The sequence below is a fragment of the Tamandua tetradactyla genome, chromosome 4, assembly GCF_023851605.1.
Source record: "Tamandua tetradactyla isolate mTamTet1 chromosome 4, mTamTet1.pri, whole genome shotgun sequence".
Taxonomy (NCBI): domain Eukaryota; kingdom Metazoa; phylum Chordata; class Mammalia; order Pilosa; family Myrmecophagidae; genus Tamandua; species Tamandua tetradactyla.
In genome coordinates this window covers 148,670,167-148,684,217 of record NC_135330.1, presented here as the reverse complement: position 1 = coordinate 148,684,217, position 14,051 = coordinate 148,670,167, and the positions used below count along the sequence as shown (strand labels likewise).

General features: G+C 34.5%; 1 long non-coding RNA gene across 1 annotated transcript in view; it reads left to right on the top strand.

Annotated features, from left to right (window-relative positions):
- The window catches only part of LOC143679434 (uncharacterized), a 51,383-nt gene that overhangs the window by 33,950 nt on the left and 3,382 nt on the right, over positions 1-14,051 (top strand). The gene's annotated exons all lie outside the window — the stretch shown is intronic.

Genomic DNA, 14,051 nt, shown 5'->3' with positions numbered 1-14,051 from the left:
GAACATGACTTTTTTTGCACATATGTTAGCATATTAAAGTCTTTCATTTATATAAAAACATATAATGTAAATATCTTCAACAATTGCAAAATACAGATCATCATTCGTATCAACAGTTTATAAGAGTTCCTATTTCTCCACATACGTGCCATATTTTTAAAACTTTGTGCTTAACTGAGGAGTGTGATATGCTATCACTGTCATTTTATTTGTATGTATGTGTTTACTAGTGGTATGGGATATTTTGCCGTATGTTAATTAGTCATACTTTTTAATTTTCTATGAATGGTATGAATATTCATTTCATTTGACCAACTTTCTACTGGAGTTCTTGTTGCTTAGTCCTATTAATTCGTATGACATATATATATATATCTTATATATTCCCCCTTTCCAAAGTATAATTGTTTTCTTTGTAGTTTTGCACTAGCTTCCAGTACAATGCTGGTTAGGAGTGTTGAGAATGAACATCCTTGCCTCATTTCTCATCTTGGAGTTAAAAAATCAATATTTTACTATATGTTAGTAACTGCACATTTTTAGTAGATTGCATTATCAGGTTGACCAAGTTTCCTTCTATTTCTTGTTTGCTTAGAAGTATTATCTTAAAAAAGTGTTGAATCAGTCAAATGTTTTCTATCTGTTAAGAAGACCTCATGTTTCTGTTGCTCTTTTCTTGCTTTCCCTCTGCAAATACAGTAAACTGCATTGATTGATTTTTTAATGTTAAACCAACATTGCATCCCTGGAATACATACCATTAGAGTATGGTAAAATACCTGTATTCGTTTTCTATTGCTGGTAAAACAAATTACCACAAACTTAAAGTAGCTGAAAACATTATAAATGTATTGTCCCACAGTTCTGCAGATTAAAGTTAAAGGACTGTGCTCTTCTCTGGAAGCTCTGAACTTCTGCTTCCTAATCTTTTTCAGCTTGAAGCCACCAACAGTTCTTGGTTTGTGATTCGCATCCTCCATCTTCACACCCAGAAACACTGCATCTCTCCGACCATTCTTCCTTAGACAGATTGTCCCTTTCTTCTTCTTTTTTTTTTTCTATTGCTTTCCTCTTCTGCTTTTAAGGACTTTAGTGATTATACTGAATCTCCTCTTCCCCAATAATCCAAGAAAATCTCCCCATTTCAAAGTCCTTAACTTAATCACAACTGCAAAGTCCCTTTTGACATGTTCTGCAACACAGTCGTAGGTCCCAGAGTTTGGGGCAGGAGGTGGGGGAGGGATTTTTCAGCCGATCACAATGCCCTTTTACTTATTTCTAGATTTCATTTCCTAAAAAGTTTTGAAGTATTTTCTCATTTATGTTCATGAGAGACATAGGATAGAAATTTTCTTTTCATGAAATGATTTTGTGTCTGTGGTTTCAGTATAATGCTAGCCTTCTAAAATGAGTTACAAAGCACACCTATCTTTTCTATTTTTGGACAGAATTAGTGTAGAATTTGGTATTAAATATTTAAATATTTGCAAAAATTCTCAAATGAAGCCCTTGATCTTCAGTATTCTAGGTGGTAAATATTTAATTATGAATTCAATATATTTAATGGATATGAAGCCATTCAGATTATTTATATCTTTATTGAATGACATTTAACAGCTTACTTCCTTCAAGGGTTTTTCCCATTTCATCTACATTGTCAAAGTTATTGGCTTAAAATTGTTTGTAATGTTCACTTAACTTAGCATTCTTTTTTTATCTGTAAGGTCTCTGGAGATGTCATCTCTTTCATTCCCAGCATTGGTAATTTGCATCTCCTTTTTCCTGATCAATCTAAATAAAGATTTATCAATCATATTGGTTATGCAGAGAGCCAAATTTAGTTTCATTATTTTTTCTTTATTGTTTTTCAGGTTTATCAATCATTTCTGCTATTATCTTTATTTGTTGCTGAATTATGCTTATGATTAATTTACTCCTTTTTTTTTTTGTCTCTTACCCACATATTTACCTTTTCTGAAGGCCCTTCATTCTTTGGCAGCTCCATATTTTCATGTGGTATCATTTTCTTTCTGCCTGAAGGAGAGAGAGATAATAGTGCAGGCCTGCTGGCGATGAATTTTCTCCCCTTTTGTCTGGAAATTCTTTATTGCACTTTCAATGTTGAAAGTTATTTTCATTGACTATAGAAGTCTAGGTTGAGGGTTTTCACTCCCTTTCAGTGCTTTAAAGATAATGCTCCAATGCCTCATAGCTTTGCTGGGGTCATCACAGACAGGTTCAGCAGCTATCTCCCAGCCCTCATTTACTCCTCTCCTTTTCTCTGGGTGCAGATGTTTCAATATGCTTCTATTCCACAGTATGGGAGAGACTTTAGGCCTAATAGAATAGCCTGACCATACCTTGAAACCAAAATCTGTATCAAGCAGCCCCAGTTGCTTATTGGGAGGGATCTTTGCACAAAGGTTGCTTGATACATATTATTTGCTCATTGGCAGAGCTCCCTCCCATTTGGGGTGTATGAATTCTCAGCATTCAAATATCATCTCTGACATGAAAGCTACTTGCAGAGCCGCCATCCACCAAATCTGATGAGAGCAGTTGGACTTCCCACAGGATCCCCACAAGGAGATATCCTTCTTCATCTTTGGACACTTTGTCTGTGTAAGTAATAAAGCAGCCACTGCTGAAAGTTTTCGTTGTGCCTGAGCCTATGTTTCCATGACACACCACATAGCAATTTGCTCTAGAGATTTTTGTAGTGTCTGATGAAAAATCTGTCATAATTCATACCTTTGTTCTCCTTAACAAAATGCCTTTTTTTCCTCTGACTGCATTTAAGTTTTTATTTGTTTGGGTTTTTTCCATTATTACTGCTTTTCAACACATTGGATAGGATAGCTCTTTCTAGGACCCCAATGGCATTTACATTAGAACTCTTGATATTGTGCTAAATGTCATTGATGTTTTCTTTCTTTCATTATTATATTTTGGTCTTTTTCATATATTTCGTTCTCTTTCCTTATTATTTAAGGAGAAAAGATAAACTTAGTCCTGTTACTACATCATGGCCAGAAGCATAAATCTCCTAAACATTTATTTTAAAACATTTACCCCCAAATTGTTCCATATTCTTTATTTTTTCTGATTGACTGACTTGGTTTTCTTAGCATCAGATTTTTTTTTCACATTTTCGGAATTTATTTTGTAGTATTATTTAGAAGAAACAATTATCATTTGTTTTGTTTTGCTGTTTTATTACTCTTTTCATCTGTACTATTTTTGTCTTATAATACAGCAGTTACCTCCATCTTGGCCACAGGACTTCTCACATGGAATCAACTCTCCAAACGTCCCTTGGGGATAATGGAGTCGATATTATAGGTTCAACCAAGTGGATGGTGGGACTGAGCTACTTCTAATCATAAGAATGTGCCTGTGACCTCTGGTCTCCCCAGCTCAGTAGCCTTTCATAAGACAGAACCCTTCTTTAAAATAAAATATTCTTTTTTTCAGATCTGAAGAATAGGTAATCCTCAGATTTAGCCTCAATCACCTCTTTGAACTACTGCTTCACTTTTGGTCCACAGAGGGTATCATACATAGCAAAATGGCTATACGTTCCTCCCATCTCTATGTGAACATCCTTTCACAAAATAACTTTGCCACTCTTTCATCAAACTGTGGGGTTTATTATCCTCCCTTTGAATCTTGGCATTCCCTTCTTGCTTTGTGCAATGGAGCAATAGCAATTGTAATGAAAGTAGAAGGCCAACAAGTGCTGCTTCTGTATTGGAGCTTGATCTCTCTGACTGTTGGAGGCTAGGCTTGTAGAGGATAAAACACTGTGCAAAGAAACCTCAGTCATCCAGGCCTTTTCAGCTGAGGTTAAATGAGGCCATCATAAACCATCCAGTCTCAACTAAGATGTCCCACAACAGAAGAAATGCCTGACAAACCCACAAAAAGAAAAATAACAAATGTTTGTTCTTTTAAGCTATTAAATTGTGGAGTAGTTTTTATACAGAAAAAATAACTAAACAGAGATGTTTATCTTCTTGTTTATAGTCTTTCCTAGCTGGGCTATAACATTGTGGCTCTCTCTTTTTAAATCCTATTGATTATTATTTGTTGTTTGTTGTTTGGAACAGAGAAGTCTAACTAATCTTGACATTATACTGTTCTGACTATAACAGTAATTAGTTGGGGTATGCAATAAACTGAATTAACCCCAAAGATAGCAGAACATAACTCCTAGTACCTTTAAATGTTACCTTATTTGGAAAAAAAAAAAGGATTTCCACAAATATGATTAAACTAGGAATCTTCAGATGGAGCAATTATCCTGGATTATCCAGATAGGTCCTAAATCCCAAACAAGTGGACTGTTAAAAGAGAGGCAGAGGAGATTTCACAGATACACAGAGGAGATTGTATGTGAAGACAGATCAGGGAGAGATTTGAAGATGCTGACCTTGAAGATTGGATTGACGCACCCACCAGAAACTGAAAGAAGCAAGGAATGATTTCTCTCTTAGAGCTTTTGGAGTGAGCATGTCTCTGCCCCACATTTATTTCAGCCCAGTGATACCAATGTCAGACTTCTGACCTTCAGAACTGTAAGAGAATATATTTCTATTGTTTTAAGCCACCTAGGTTATGGCAATTTCTTACAGCAGTTATAGGAAACTAATACAGGTTCTTAACCTTTACAATTTTTGCACTAACAGTCATATGAATACACATAATTAAATATTGAATATTATTTACAATAATATTTAAACCCAGTGTGCACACTACGTTTTAAAAATATACTTATGAATCATGTATCTCTCAATTTTTAAGGAAGAATTATTTTGGTAGAAATGTATGTTTAGACTTATCTTCTCCCTCTTCCTCACTATTCACATTACCAAGCACTTAAGAGTTTATACTTAATGATCTCTTAAATATGTCCACTTCTCTATAAATGTTATCACTATTAACTACCACTTTAGCCCAGAAATCCATCCTCTATAGTTACCTATTACAATACCTCCTGTCTCCTGTCCTCTAATCCTGATCAATCAAATTGATTATATTTACCCTTCAACTCACAGTAGGACCAAACTTTCTAAAAATCATACCTGATCATACAAAACTTCAATTAAAAATTTTTTTCAAAAGCTCTTTCAGCTTTATAGCCAAAATCCAAGCTCTTTAATTTGGCTTACAAGATCATTCATTCATTATTAGGACCTTGTTCAGTGCTCTAGACTAATCTCCTGTTACTGTCCTACCTGGACTCTCTATTCTGATTATACTTTTATCGTCTCTCTATTTGATTTAAATGCCCCTGTTCTATGCTCACTTAGTATTCGGTAAAGGCCTGCATTATAGCAATTATCACACTATATGGCAAAAATGTATTCACTTAATTGTTTCACATAGTTTACTAGAAACTTCTTTAGGATAAGGACCACATGTTATTTGTCTGTTTCTACTCATTAAAAATATAGTACGAGCTTCACAGTTGTGTTTATTTAACGGATATTTTGCATGGATGAACTTGCACTAAATACAAAATTCCCAAACCTGTATAGATACATGCTAAATGAGGAAAAGTTTTGGTGGAATTCAGAGATAAAATAAACACTGGCCAAAGTTGCAGCTTTGAGTATAATATGAAAGAAGGCATTAAAAATCATCTAAAAGTGAGTGACAGATCAGCTCTTTTGTTGTTACTATTTTACATTTCTGACCTTAGAGGGAGACTAAGTGTCTGCTTATATAAAATGAATGTGTATAAAATGAATGTAAATTCATTTGAAATGAGTGTAAATTGCTAATTATATATTTGATTTGTCCATTCCTTAATAATACCTGCTTTCCTTTCAAAGGGGAATGGCCAACTTTATTGGTTTCGAAAAGATTTAGCACTTAAACATTTTTTTTTTAGTTTTTAATATTCCCAGTTCATTTCTCTTTTGCTAGTAATATTTTAGATACATTGCCAAAAGTGTTATGGCAAGCAATTAAGGTTTAAATATATGCTGTCCAATCCAATTTTAATAAATAATTAGAATATTAAATGCCTCAGAGAACAGCGTTATCTTTACTATTCAAAAATTAGTTTACTTTTGTGGATGTTCTATTGCCTGATAGGTGGTTACAAAAATGGATACATTTAGGAGTTAATTTTTTATATGTTGTGCTTCAGTGCTTTAAAAGAAAGAAAGAAAGAAATACAGGAACAGATGTTACTGCTTTACTAAAGCACTAAATAGCTGACCTGTTTGGTCCTAATTATTGATAGTTTATCACAGCACTAGACTTGGCTTCTATAAAAGCGTTAGCAGAATTGACAGCAGGAACACACATGATTTATTCATTAGGAATGATCTATAGCTTCCTGCATTTTAAGCTCCAGGAACTCACACTGTACAATGCCATGTCATTCAGCAAGAACTTCTCTGAGACAGGAAGCACTTTAGCATGTTTACAGAAATCTCCTTTTAAACAGACTTAACTATCAGACAACCCCCTTGTAAAGCCCTCGCACTAGGAGACCTGGGTAAAAGATTATCACCCTGCATCCACAAAATCAATTTTGGAGACTGACAGTTGTTCCAGACTGATGTTGAATTTCCTTTTTTCATTGAATTGAATTTTCTGTAGACTGTGAATATACTAACATTTACCAGGTGCTTTTTCCTGATGATAACTAGTGATTTAAAAAAAAAAAGACCATTAAAAATCTCCTCCACATTTATTAAAGTATTCTACATATCCGATGGAGAAGATTGTGATTGGTAGTTGTTTAAGGAACCAGCAATTTGTGAAAGGCAAGCCTGCTAACTTTTATATATTAAATTATAATCATAAGATTTATAATAACATTAACTGACACTTACTGAGCACAAAGTCAATATCAGCACTTCATACGCATTAATCCATTTAATCCTCAACAGAATCTGTCTGAATTAAATGCAGTTATCATCTCCATTTGACCAGCATTCAAGCTGAAACTATGTTGAGTATCTTGCCCAAAGTAACATAAACATTTAGGGAGTTTATCTTGGCATCAGATCTTTTGGAGTCCAGGGCAAAAACTCTCAGTCATTATGTTATTTTTCACATTATTCGACTCTAGGAGTAAATAACATATGATTCTATCACCTGAATATCATAAATAAATTTTATGTTAAACATTTCCACATCTGTCTCCTAATTTTAGCATTTTCCTGAACTGCAGGTCTATTTTCCCCAATGCCTACAAACATCCTTTAACAGCATTCACACCCTCTTTTCCTCACACTGTGCCATCTTTATTAACCCTTGTTCACTCACTCGTTTCTAGCTATTCTTCTACAATTCACATTCCTAACGAAATTCAAAATTAGTCTTCCCCAAACTCCATATTGATTTTTTTTCTTTTTCTTTTTTTGGACAGCTTTCATCTAAAGGATAGAGAATATGTGATCATCATGAGAAAGAACAGGTAGTGACTTTGGCAGTTATAATGGACATAAAAGGGCCTCCTATCCTCTTTCTCTGTTCTTGATTGCTTACATACCCTTCTCCCAATTAGTCCCCAATACATATACCCTGCTTCACTCTTATGTATCATGCTATCCTCCTTTTCTCATTGTAGGCACAGGCTCTTAGGGAAAGATCTGAAAACAAATGAATCAATGAACAAAAGAAAAAACCTATTAAAATTCATTTGTCATCCTTTCCTTGTATATTTGCATTAAAATAAGGGACTGCACGTGTGAATCTAATCATAGAATTTTATTAATCAGAATGCCAACTGTTAGAGGTCTTAATTGAGCAAAGGGGCCCTTTGCTTTTTACATTTATAACAAATTGGTATTTTCTTATTAGCACATTCTCAATAGAAGATTGGGGCAAGAATAGAGAGAAGATCTAGATGGGAGAGCTTTCCTCATACATGGAGAGGATGCGTGCCATTTGAAAGTGACTAAAAGAGCCCCTGGAATGTTAGAAGTGGTTTTCTTTTGAGAATCTTCATATGGTTGAATGGCTTTTAAGTGGTCAAAATAAAATCAAAGAGAAAAAATTGAATTCCAATATTGTGTTAACAGTAACAACAAAATCTTTTAGCACCAGGAATTTTAAGAAAGCTGGGAATATAAATGTGCATAATATTGCCCACAATGTTAGAACTTTAGTACCATCAGTCCATAGGTCCTGAACATTCATGGAGAAATTCTACCAAATAGGCAGATTTGTCTGACTATAAATTTATGTTGTCAACTTACCTGGGACTTCATGCTTCTCAATAATCTTAGACTTTCTTTAAGCAAATTTATTACATCCTCCCAAATTATTTCAAAACCTTAAAAATTTTCCTCATATCTCCTATTCAAATCTATTCCTCTGCCATTTCCAAAGAAAATGTTCTGAAAGTTATTTAGATGATTGATATTTTTGAGCTACTTTAAATTTCTGTGCCAAGTATATAAATGTATCTACACTTCCATCTATTGCACTCCTTTTGTACAATCTCAGAGACTGTGATATCCCTCTTCCTGTTTAAAATCAATCTGTCCATCTGTGTAATTGATCTTACACTTTTCCATATGCTGCATTGCCTTGGCTCCATCAATTTTCTTCAACTAATAATATGACTCCAACCAACTCTCCTGTTCCTGCTTTTCTTCTCCTAAGTCAATAAATAGTGTGCAATCATCTCCATCCTTAAAATCCCCCTTTCATGTTCCTCCTACTTCAGTCTAATTTGTCTCCTTCCTTCCTTTTTCAAACAAGCCTTTAGAAATTGTGCATCACCTCTTATCTCATAAATTTTTCATTCACTTATGTATCTATTCCACTAGGCAGAGTCCCTTGCGGGAAGGGGTTCTGACTTTGTTTCTTGGCACTTAACAAGGTGCCTTGCACATAGCAGGTGGCAAACCCTTGTCAGTGAAGTGAGTAAATGAATACATGAATATTGGATGGATAATTTTTGTGGATCTAATTGAATATTTAAATGTCATTCACCAAGCATTTGGCCTCTTAATGAGTCATCAATTGAGTTTTACAATAGGCCATGAATGAACGTATTATATTCAAGGTATTTGAGAAATTTTATATGAATAGTCTCTGAGAAGGGCCTAACTAAATAAGTGAGTGATAATAACCCTAAGATCTCAATGTCATAGATATTTGAGTTAATAATTACAGTAAATATTCATAGAGATCTTACTTGTGAGTGACTTTGCTAACACTTTAAATAAGGTCTCATTTAGTCCTAACAATTCAAAAATTAGTTAAGCAGGAACTATATTGTCTTGTTCACTCCTTATACCCCAGAATTTAGCAAAGAACCTGCATATAATGGGCAGTCAATACAGGTTTACTTATTATTTTGCGTATTCTTCTTGAACATGTAAAGAAATAGAAATAGAGAATTTCGGGGAATTGCTCAAGATTACCCAGCAAGTAAGTGGAGAAGCTGGGATATCAATTACGATGTGTTTCACTTCGCAAATGGATCCTTTAACCACAACATTACAGATGGTATGCAAAACCTCGTAAAGTTCTCTAGTCTCAAAGGCAATCAGAGGTATCTCAGAAGTACCTTGTCAGCACTGTCTAAAAAGCTTCCTACCAAACATAACTATCTCACTCATTAGTGTACACATAATGTGTTTCCTTCAGGGTCCTGGGCACTATGTAAGAAATGCCGATATAAGCCATACATTTTGACGTTATTGGGTGGAAGGCAAGGAAAGAAAAAGGCTAGAATAAAAAGTCATTTTCTACTTTAAGTGCCTGGCGAAATAGTGATACCTTTGATGGAAATAAATTTTAAAAAAAGAAACACAAAGGGAGGAAACACTAACTTGAGTAGTTATGTGTGGGAAATCTAGGTGAAGAATTTGAGAAAAGTAAGGTCTAGGCAACAGTTTAAACTTTGGGTCTAATAGGTAAAGCTGCAGCTGTAGATTCATCTGTTCAATAAATACACAAGAAACTAGTATGGCAATAGTGAACAAGTAGGCAAGCCACACCCTGATATATTAGAACTCTTTATCCATGTTCCAGATGTTTCTGTCCAGCGTTTGTTCTTTTTTCCCTCAATATTTATTCTTTCAACAGTAAGAGGAATGAATTGTCTGTTCGTGTTACATTCACTGGGCCAGAATGTTGTGTCTGGAATTTCTGCACCTTAAAGACCAGAAACCTTTTTTTTTCTTCCCCAATCCCATCCTGCTTTCAACTGCTTGACTCACTTAGGTAGGCCCAGGCAAAGCCTCCAGAGGGAGGTTTGGCCATCATCTTTTTTGGGATGTTCACTTTCTTTTCATTTCTGTTCTAGCTGGGTTAGATTGCTACAGGTTAGTCTCCAAGCATATTTATCTTCATAGACCTGTGCAGATATAAATTGGGCAACAAGATCCAATAGGTTCACTAAATTCAAGAGAGAAGTTTTCCAGGAACTTGCCCTGCTATAATAAAATCCCATTCTGTTACCGATCCTTGTGTTTCTGCTCGCTGCACAGAAACTTCAGGGTAAAAGCTAGAAGAGTTGTTATTCAAGGGGAAAAGAGAAGAAAGGCAAATCTCACATTCTCAGAAATGGTGATACCATCTTAGTCACATATGGAGAATAGGCTTAAGGTAAGGTAAGACTGTTCACAGCTGGGATTGTATAAACTAAAATCCTGAAAATCAATTTAATGAATCTTGTTCTGAAAAAAAAAAAACATGAACAGTTAATTTAAAACAATAACTAACATTCTGTGCTCTAACTGGCATCTCATATTCTGCACTGATGTTCTTGCCACAGAGAATGAAGATCTAGCTGTTTTCACCATAAACGTAGATAGCAGAAATACATTTGCTGGAATAATTATTTCATCAGCACAATGGTGAGCACATCAGTATTGATTCATAAACCAGGAACATCTCATGAGTGAAAATATATTATCCCCACTGATGGCTACTTATGGTGAGAGTGTCCTCTTCCCAGCCACATTAGAACCTGAGATAAGCAGAATGGCTTAAAAGGCTTTGAATTTTGGAGGCCTCTCTACTTTTGACTTTTGTTTTTAACACAGCAAAGTTTAATGGAAAGAGGATTTGGATTAGAGAAAATATGATAGAATCTTAATTTTATCCTTCAAAAGTTTTGTGACCTTGGGTGAATGAATTCACCTGAGCTCTCTTTTTCTTAAGAAAAATGCTAATTCCTGCCTACCCAACTAACAATGTTGATGTGAAAATTAAATGAGATGAGGTACTGAATGCTATTTTATTAGCTCTAAGCTCATTTTTCCAACAAGTTGAATGCAAGACCTCTGTATCCAGGCATTGCTGTGTCTGTCAAAGAAAACAAGATGGTGACAATATGGGGGTGCTAGAGATTCAGAAGTATAAATGAACAAATAAGTATGCTGGGTTAGGAATTAACAAATCGGTGACTGTGGGTAGAAGTTAGTGTGTACTTGGAGGTATGGAGGAAAACAAAATTATAAATGTAATCAGGGTCCAGTTTAACAAGGATCATACACATCCTGAGAAGTTTAGACTTCTTTTTTGTGCTTTTGCCAAGGAAAGCTAATAAAGTACTTGTACCATGAAAATCACATGATCAATTTTATATTTTCAAATCTCCTTTTGGCAATCATTTTAGATATTAGACTATCAGAGACTTAAAGCTCAATGAATTCAGGGATGCTAACCCACACCTGTAACTGATATACTGCTGACTTTGTACATATATTTATTATAAATAAAGATAACAACACTCTAGCCAAGATTTCCAACTTATAGGGGGAGTTTGTCTTATCTTTACACCTGTCTACATGCCTGCTTTTCTTGTTCTGCCACTCATTCTACAAGCAAATGTTCTTATCTCTACTCAACAGATGAGGGAACCAAAGCACAGAGATGTTCATTGACAAAATACATGATAATCAGCCCTTGTTAGAAATAGAATACAGCATATTTCCTTTCAAATAATGAGTACACTATTTCAAAAACCATGTAAGAGCAGAGTATCTCTTCTGCCTATAGACATGTACAAAAGTCCTACTTATGTCTGAATTTGGTTCTTTATTTTGGAGGATGATGTTTGAGCCAACTCCAGATCTGACCCAGGAGAGAGAAAGAAATATACCTGAACACATCATTGAACTTTGCTCTGGCTTCAGGAACATGCTACACCTTTATATTTCTGGTCTTCCTACTTTTGTTTGTATGTGGTATGTTTGCAGTATTGAGAGGGAGAAATTAAAGTACTTACTGTGATGTGCATGCATGTGGTCAATGCTCAGTAATAGGCAATGTTCTACAGTCATTTTTCATAACCTGATTATGTGGTAGGAGAAATAGATACAGAAGCAATTTAAAGGGATATCTATAATAATCAACAAGTGAACCCTGAAAGTAAAGAGGTTCAGGTAATTTGCATGTATGTATTTGTAAAACAGTTATTTGGAATCCCATTTAAAAGTAACAAAGATAATTGTGTATCTTTGAGGTAAATAGCACCAAAAAACATGGACGACATTACAGTCCATTTCTTGTCTTCAATGAGTCTCAAAGGGGAATATTTAAAGAACAAGAACTAATGTTATTTATGTCTTCTATTGAAAATTATTAGGCTAGTATGAACATCCTTCTCATCCTTAGCTGTGCAGGATAAATCCTACCCCTTCTATGAAGTCTTCCATAAATATTCCACATAAAATGAATGCTATCAATTGAATTTATCTTCTTTAAAAAAGTAAATTGAATAGTGGCAGGATGGAAAATGAAGGGACTCAATAAAATTTGACTCTAACTCTAATATTCATTCACTGAGACACCCTAAATAACTGTTTAATTTTCCTGAACATCAATTTTTATTCTCCCCTTTCAGTTAAATTCCTTTGAAACTGACAAAGTATTAAACAAAATTTAGTAACTGATGATGTATTATCAGGTATGATTCTCTGGTTGTTTCCTATGCATAAAATTTAACTCCCAAATGGAATTATAACGTTTTTCAAAATACCTAGTCTAGTTCTAAACATATAATTCATTACCTTAAAAACTCTGCTTTTATCTCAGTTTTTGTTTTCTTCCATTAAAATGTTAATTGACAATTGGATATGTAGTAACTCCTCTGGTTAGATTTGTGAAAGCAGAACATTTGTCCCTTGAATTTCATTAGTATTCCAAGACAAGCAAGTAGTTGATAAAGAGACCCTGTGCTTTCTGTAGCATTTTACTGTGTTCAATGGTATATCTTAAATGAGGGATAAAGTGGTAAATCGAACACAAAATTTGAGAGCAAAGGATCAGCTTCTCTGCAACTGGTTTTCAGAAAGGTTGTAAAATGTACAATTGTGTGCAATAAAAAAGTACCTTAAAAAGCACACAATACATGACAAGACAGGCTGAAAGCTCTTCTTGTGGAGTTATTACTTTGGTTGAATTATTGAATAAATGATACCGATCTTTTAAATTCATGGGAATAACATGTTGTCATTTGTGTAGTCAGTTATTTTTGCCCAGTCCACATACAGAAGTCAACCTGTGTGTGAATGGAGAAGCGTAGCACGAAGTCAGATAAGCTGGAAATGGAGGAGTTATGACTTTGTGGTGGCCCCAAAAAATGCAAAGACAGCAGGCAGCTATGGAGATTCTGCCAAAGCCTAACTTACTTAAAGGACATAAAAATAAGGAAAGTGACAGCTACCCTTTTGTCTCCATTAGCACTTGGTTTGCAATTTACAGGGAAGCGTTTTGCAAATGCAATCTAAATAATGAAGTTAGTGACAAAAATCATGATTTTCAATAGACTATGCTAATATGGAATTTTAGGTATCTTGTAAATTGATGTTTTTTAACAAAATTTACAATAAAAACTGTGTGCATCCATAAAATAGATTTCCTTCCATTAAAAAATGGTACAAAACAAGTTGTTTTTTTTTTTACAACTGTCATTGTAAACATGTAGCCTATGATCGAGGCATGAGAGCTATAAGAAGTATAATAAAATCAGCACTGTTTTTATATATTCATTTCTATGTTCATTCTTGTGGTTAGTGAATACTTTATTGTTTACTTCTCACTAGCTACAAAAGTCCTTAAGA